This window comes from Panicum virgatum, chromosome 7K (assembly GCF_016808335.1).
Source record: "Panicum virgatum strain AP13 chromosome 7K, P.virgatum_v5, whole genome shotgun sequence".
Classification (NCBI taxonomy): domain Eukaryota; kingdom Viridiplantae; phylum Streptophyta; class Magnoliopsida; order Poales; family Poaceae; genus Panicum; species Panicum virgatum.
Window position 1 is genome coordinate 8,811,571 of NC_053142.1, and position 7,620 is coordinate 8,819,190.

Genomic DNA, 7,620 nt, shown 5'->3' on the forward strand with positions numbered 1-7,620 from the left:
GTCTAGGCACGTAGATGTTCAATTTGCATAGATGGTACCTGCGAATGTCGAATGACGAAGGGAAAATATTTGGAGTCAAGTATCGTGACCATGATTTCTTCCACGGGGAGGACAACATCTGGGTGTACTTCGAAAATTTATATCACATTTACCATCGACAAGCCATCGACGCCTCTATCATCACCATTTGGGTTTTGTAAGTATTACTTACCTCTACATTAATACTTTTTGTTAACAAAAACATAATTGTATGTGTGCATTATAAAATTTCTATTGTATCATTTAGACAGGAGACCCAAAGAAGCCGAAAACATGGGTGGCACCATCAGATCGGCTTCATGTCTTCTTTGCTAGTCAACCAGAAAGTGCTCAACGAAAATTACAAGGAAACGTGCCAAAACATGTACGATTCGTTGACTAGGCAAAATTACAAATCCTATATATTCATACCATACAACTTTGGGTAAGCCTTGGTCGACTCAATCCTCTATTATATTACTAAATAAATACTAAGTCGTCTAATGCATGTATGTATATATCCTATCTATATCTGCAGTTTTCATTGGATTTTACTCATACTTTCCGTAGAGACCGGCAATCTTATAGTCTTTGACTCAATGAGAAATCCAAAGTCTACAATCCAACATATCATAGACCCCTTGAACAGGTAAGTTCAGTTTACACAATCAAATCCTTTTTCTGTTAATAACAATTCCTGAATATCAAACTTAACTTTGAGCGCAGGGTTTGGAAAAAATTTGTGAAAAATAACAAAGGACGTGGTCAATGGAGGCCCGAACTGAACGTTAACATGGATTATCCGGTATGTTGATTCATAAAGATTTGTCTAGTTAAGTATATAATCCCAAATTATTCTAAATTGAGTAATTTATTTGTTTCTCCTTAAGTGTGCGAGACAACGACAAGAAACTGATTGGTGCGGGTACTACGTATGCGACTACTTGCACATCATGACTCCATGCGGGAAGACTACTGATGAGGACATGAGAGTACGTCCAAACCGTTCACTAGTACATTTTCATAATTGTACTAACGCACATGATGTTAATCCTTTTTCCTAAATGATAGATGTCTCAAATGGGGGATGCATGTTACTCTACTGATCGGATCAACGCCGTGTGCTGGCAGCTCGCCGGATTCATTTTGAATGAGATCTTGGATCCTAGAGGCGAATTCTACCACGACGGTCACATCCATAGAGGACTTCCATCGAGCTCCTGAGGGGACCAGTAGTTGGACTACAAACATGACATGTACATTTGTAAATATTTCTAAACGTGATGCCTTGATGTTTGTATATTTGTAAATATATTAGTTCATCTAATTAGCTTAATTATATGCTCGCATTTCACTTTTAGTTAGTTTCAAATATTCTCTGAAAACGAACACGAACGATCAATGAACGTATAGTATTGTAGAGCTCGAGTGCGTTTAGCAACTATAAAAGAATAAATAGTAATAAATATAACAAATAAAACTGGATTTGGGAAAAAAAAGGAAAATATCATTGGTAGCGGTTGGAAAGACCAACCGGTACCAAAGGGGCTGCCATGGCATGGCAGCCCCTTTGGTACCGGTTGGTCTTTCCAACCGGTACTAATGGAAGCCTAACGCACTGGTTGAAAAACCCGGTGTCTTAAGGCGAGGCCATTGGTCTCGGTTTGCGGGAACCGGTTGGAAAACCGGTGCCTAAGGACTTTTCCAACCGGTTCCCATAGCCTGTTTTCTAGTAGTGCCGGTTCCACTCGGTAACCTACACCAGCGTCGTCGAGGCGTGGGACCGCCACGCCGAGACTGGCAAGTTCACGAGCATGCCGGTCGCGCCAGGGCTGCCCAACGGCGAGGACGTCCGGCGCCGGAAGTACATCGCGGCGGTGCCAGACGGGCGGCTGATGGCAGTGCTCAAGGACTCGAAGAAGGAGGCCATCAAGGTGGAGCATTACTGGCCACACGAGCAGCTTGAGTCGCCCGTCTTCGAGGTGTGGATGCTCGACGGGGAGCGCCGGCAGTGGGTGGCGGCGCCGGACATTGGTGACTTGGCACTGTTCGTGGGGGCAGTGGCGGAGCTAGGAATCACGGCAGGAGGGGCTGCTTCCCCTTCTTCCTCCTCTAGCCCCTCCCCTCCTTCTTCTTCCTTCTCAAATTTGTAGGAGGGCTTAGGGGGGGCTTCATGGAGATTACAGCGGTAGGGGGGCCTGAGCCCCTCCCGCCCCACCGCTGCCTCCGCCGCTGTGTGGGGGTGAACACCTCGGTGTGCGTGTCGGCGAAGGAGCACCCGGGGATCAGGACCGGCTGCGTCTACTACACGGATGACGAGCTCGGAAAGGCCTCCTTGCGCCTGGAGAGGGACGGGTACCCATCACACTGTTCGTCCATTGATGGCGACTGCAGCTATGAGCTGCGGGACCTCGGCGTGTACGTCCTCAAAGACGGCACCGTGGAGAGGGTCGAGGGGCTCCGACGGCACCCTTGCTGGCCGCCGCCGGCGTGGTTTACGCTGTCTGTGACAGCCCGTGGCCAGTTGGGCTGGGCTGAATTCGAGGTACTGTAGCGCGAAAAATACTGTAGCTCCGGCACAGTATTCTCAGTTTAGTCCCATATGGGAAATCGAACAAGAGATAGACCGACTTAAATAGCCGGTCACGAGAAGCTGTTAACTCCGGATCGATCCTTTTACGCGAAGCGAGGACGAAAGCGCAAGAGAGTTAATTAGCAGGTGTGGTCTACTCAACGTGTAGAGTAGATCTTAGCTGTTATCTCGGGCCGGGTCGTTACACCGTCCGTGTAACGTAATGATCATCATCATTCATCAGTTATGACTCTGAATCAGTTGCAAGAGGTTTTTTTGGTTTGAGGTATTCATTCAGTTCTTATTAAGGCAAGTGATCTATTCTACTGGAGATCGGGCAACTCGATCTTGATGAACCAATCTACAGGCGTTCTAATCTTGAGGAAGCATCACGTTAATTGTGACTCTGGTCCTCTGTTGAAGAGAGAGAGAAGTTTCAAAAAAAAGAGAGAGAGAGAGAGCAGTAGTAAGGCAAAATTTGCTATCGGACGTGGTTAAAATGATGCGTTTGCTTTAGACCACTAAGGCCTCTTTCGGTTGCTCCAAATCCGGCCCGGAACGGCCTCCAATCCGCCCGGAATGAAATGGCCCGGTTTGAAACCAAGTCTGGGCCGGAATCGTTGTTCGTTTTGGGTGGCCCGGATCGGAAATAGGCACCCATTCCGGCCCGGTTTCAATCCCCACCTCCCACCCTCCGGATCCAATCCGGATCGACGCAAGGTTAACCTAACCGGTGGGAACAGGTTCGGTTTGACCGGTTACCGGTCAAATCGGTCCGGTCCGGTTCCGGTTCCGGCCGGTACCCAACCGGCCAAAATTCAAATTTTAAATTTGAATTCAAAAAATGAAAAATTCCCAAAACATTTCTAAAAATACTTCAAGGTGTGATGAATCTAATGGTGTCAAATTTTCTCAAAAATTCATTCATTTAGTATAGTTTGTGAGAATTTAAAGTTAAATCAAAAAAGAAAAAGAAAAAAATGGGCCGGCCCATGAAGGCCCACCGATCAAACCGGTCAAACCGGCCGGTAAACCGGTCAAACCGGTCGGTAAACCGGTAAAACCGGCCGGTAAACCGGTTGCACGGGAGCGTTTGAATTTCAAACCGGTCAAACCGACCAGTAAACCGGTAAAACCGGCCGGTAAACCGGTCAAACCGGCCGGTAAACCGGTCGGAACCGGTTGCACGGGAAATTTTGAATTTATTTGAATTTGGATTTGAATTCAACCGGTTTCCACCGGTTACCAGCCTAACCGGTCCGCTAAACCGGTACCGGAGGGCGGCGGTAACCGTTTCCGGTTGGGAAATAAAACCCAGGATCGACGCGGAGAGGGGAGGGCGACGGGGCACGGGGCGCAGCTGGCGGCGCGCGGAGAGGGGCGGGTGACGGCGCCGCGCACCGGCGGCGAGCTTGTCCTCGGCCTTCTCACCAGTAAGCCGCCGCCCTCGTCTTCCTTGCCTTCTTCTCTCCCCAGTGCTAGGTTCTTGCTTGGGTTCCCGGTGAGGAGCATCCCAACGAAGGGGGGCGACGAGGCCGAGAGGCGCGGTGGCAGCGGCAGCGCCGGCGCGGTGCTCCCACCCTCCACTGCCATTGGTGATGGCCTCTGACGATTTGGGGAGTGTTCTTGGGGTGGATCTAATGGGACTGGGATTGAGGACTGGATCTCTGACGATGCAGTGGCCTTTGTTTGCTATGGCTGACGCGCAGTTTAGGTTCCCGCCATCTTTGGTTGCAGTGATTGTTGTCAGCCTCCTCCCGAGGGTCGCCATATGTATTGTGTAAGCAAAAGTTTCAAGGGTATTGTTTAATCATGCTACCAAATACACTAATGTCTTGTTGCCTGATGCCTATCAGATGAAATAAAGGTACTATCATACTCTCTTCAATTGAAGAACCACAAGAACCACAGTGCATTTTTCCTCTTCGCAATGCATTACTGATCCCTTTCTGAGTTGGAACTCCATTTTCAGAAATAAACAAGGAAGCTATAGTACTACTGCATCACAGTTCATTGGTTAAACTGATTGGAACATCATTTATCATTGGAGTATCTATAACACACTTGAGAAATCTGTGCAGACCGTCTACAATAATACAGTTACTTAGTTATGGTTCACAGACTTCATCAGATCAAATTCACATGTAAATAGCAGCCTTAAAGTTGGGACCATCTAAGTAGCAGCCTTATACCTTGTAAGAAAACTTTTAAGTAACAGCCTATGGAAATTTGAATGTGTAGCTGAAAGTTGGGACTTTTGAACTTTGATGTCCCGTTACTCTTCAGAATTTTAGCAAAGTATATTCCTGTTAATCAAACCTGAAGCTACTAGTAGGAGTTAACTAGATCTCCATATGTCTACCCGATGCTTGCTGATTACCTGGCATATTTTGTGGTGTGCATTTAATTGTTTGCCTTTGTACAAAACAATGTGGCAACTGATGCTAGGATTTAGCTAATTAGGTCTGCTGTGTCATGCTAAAAATTAATGTATTAGCACTGTTCTCCGGTTCTGTGTCTTTAGAAGTTCAATTTGAAATTGCTTTTGGCAATGCATATTCCTTTTGAAGACATCCATGTCTCACTCTCAAGATGCCATGATACCTGTATGTTGAGTCGGATCATACCTATATGGTACTGACATTCTGAGTGTTGTGTCTTCAGGATGAGAAATATTCATATTGTTTTTTTGGCAATGCATATTGCTTTGTAACTAGAAATATTCATTTCTGGTGGTCCTTTATACTTGTATACTTGTATACATTGTTTAGATAGTTGATTTTACCTTTTGTCACTTGGCAACCCAGGGTCTTGAGTGATATTTTCAGTTAGATGCATTGGCCTGTCCCTGTATTTGCTTTTGTTGTTACTAGCTTGAGTGATGGTTCACTGAACTACTGGTGAGATATGTGTGAACACGCTAGAAGGATTGAAATCCTAGTCTTGGATTAAGACACATTCTGCTGGTAAGCTGAAAGTGCAACGCCCTAGTTCTGTTTTGCTGCTAATTGCATGATGTGTCTAATTCCTAAGTCTGATTTACCTCTGAGGTTAAACTATTGTTACAACATGCGAGGACATATTATGAGCTGCTTGTTCACCTGTATGGCAGGTAATGAGATGCCTTGGTATGAGGAGTATGCACGACATGCAAGGTCAGCCTTCAATTTCATGTCCAGCCTTGGCTAGCCTCAACATTTTTTTCATTTATGGCAAAAATATTAGGATATAGCATGCAAGGAATGTTGGCAATTACATGTGTCAGATCTCAGATGACATCTGTTGCTGAAGTGTCTTGTAAAGCTATGACTAGTCCCTGATTATCATATCTTTTCTCCACATGCAGGCTATACACTGGTATCCATGCGCTCAAGCCAAAGAACAAGTCGAAGGAGCTATTTCTGAGTCAACCACAGCTCTAAATGTGGGTCAATCCAATATTGTTCTCGGTGAGAACACACCTTTGGCATCACCAGCGATATCTACCTCTGCTGTGGCGAAAGCAGGTAAACTCACAGGATCAGAATGCTGCTACGTCTGATCCTGTTGTAGGAGCATTCACTGCACCCAAGAAGGATGTGCCACATGCTGCTAAAGTTCCAGTTGATAAGAAGAAACTGGATGCAAGGAAGAAGAGTTTGAAGAGATTGTAGTCGAATAAGATATCACTATATATTAATGTATTAGCACTGTTCTCCGGTTCTGTGTCTTTAGAAGTTCAATTTGAAATTGCTTTTTTGGCAATGCATATTGTTTTGTAACTAGAAATATTCATTTCTGGTGGTATTTTATACTTGTATACCATCTCACTTCCTAATTTCTAGTTTGCTCATCAGGTTTTCACATCTATAGTCTGTAAATTTTACTTCTATTAAATACTTTGCTCTTTTGATGCAGGTTCTTCTAGGGTATGTACTTAGCCAATCATTCTTGAAGTTTTGCTTGCTGGGATGGGAAAACCTTCCTCACACATTGCTACTGTATTTCACCAACTTCCTCGCATCTTCTGAAGGCTGCAACCACATAGTGATCTGCAACTCTCAGAGTACTACCAGAACACCATAAGTTATGAGCATTGTGTGCTCCTTTGTCTTTGGGCCATGCCTGCCTGCCTTGGCAGCAGTAGAAAGTGAATGGGTGGATGGATGGTGCTGTGCTGGATGGAGTAATCACATACTATATAGTTTGCTGCAAATACTATATATTTTGCATACTTTGAGTCTCTCTAGTTTGCTGATGTGCTGCCCTGTTCCAGAGATGTCTTGTTCCTGTTTCTGTTGAGTTTTGGTGACTGATCTCAGTGGTGTTTGCTGTAGTTCTGTTGCTTGTTGTATCCTAGAAATGTTCCTGGCCTGGCCTGTCCAAACGTTCCTGACATTTGCTGGTACTGCTGCCGAACAGCCGTTCCTGGCCTGGAACCAAACCTGTGCATGGTGGCCTGGAACTAGTGGTACCGGGTGGATCAACTGGTTCCAGGGCAGGAATGTAACCTGGCTGGATTGGTTCCAGGAACAACCGAACAAGGCCTAAAAATTCCTCTTTGCCAAAGATACTATAATTTTTTTGGTGGCCGCACCGCTCGGATGCAGGGTCCGCTCCACATGGCCACGCTGTATGAAGTACTACAAAGAACTCACTTCAATTGCGATATTGGCATTTCATAGATTTGTGCATATAGGAAAGTGAAAAAGTCATGAGAAGTGTTGTTCAAGAACCATGCAAATTGGTATTGCTGATGCACGAATTGGATGTGACAAGAATCAATTTGTATCGCCAGAATCGGATCAGAAACCATTCTTAGAGCGACTAAACTCTAAAAGCCCAGCATCAAAGAATTAAATATAATATTTATTAGCCACTGAATATCTAACTAGAAGCCGGCGATCGAGGAGCTTGACCATAAGGATTCTTATAACTTACTTCTCAGTCAATTAGTATAGTAGTTAGTTCTTCATCATAATATAAAGCCCCGCATATCCCTCTCACAAGGTTTCATGTTTTGCTAGCATAAATAAACACGCAATACAAAC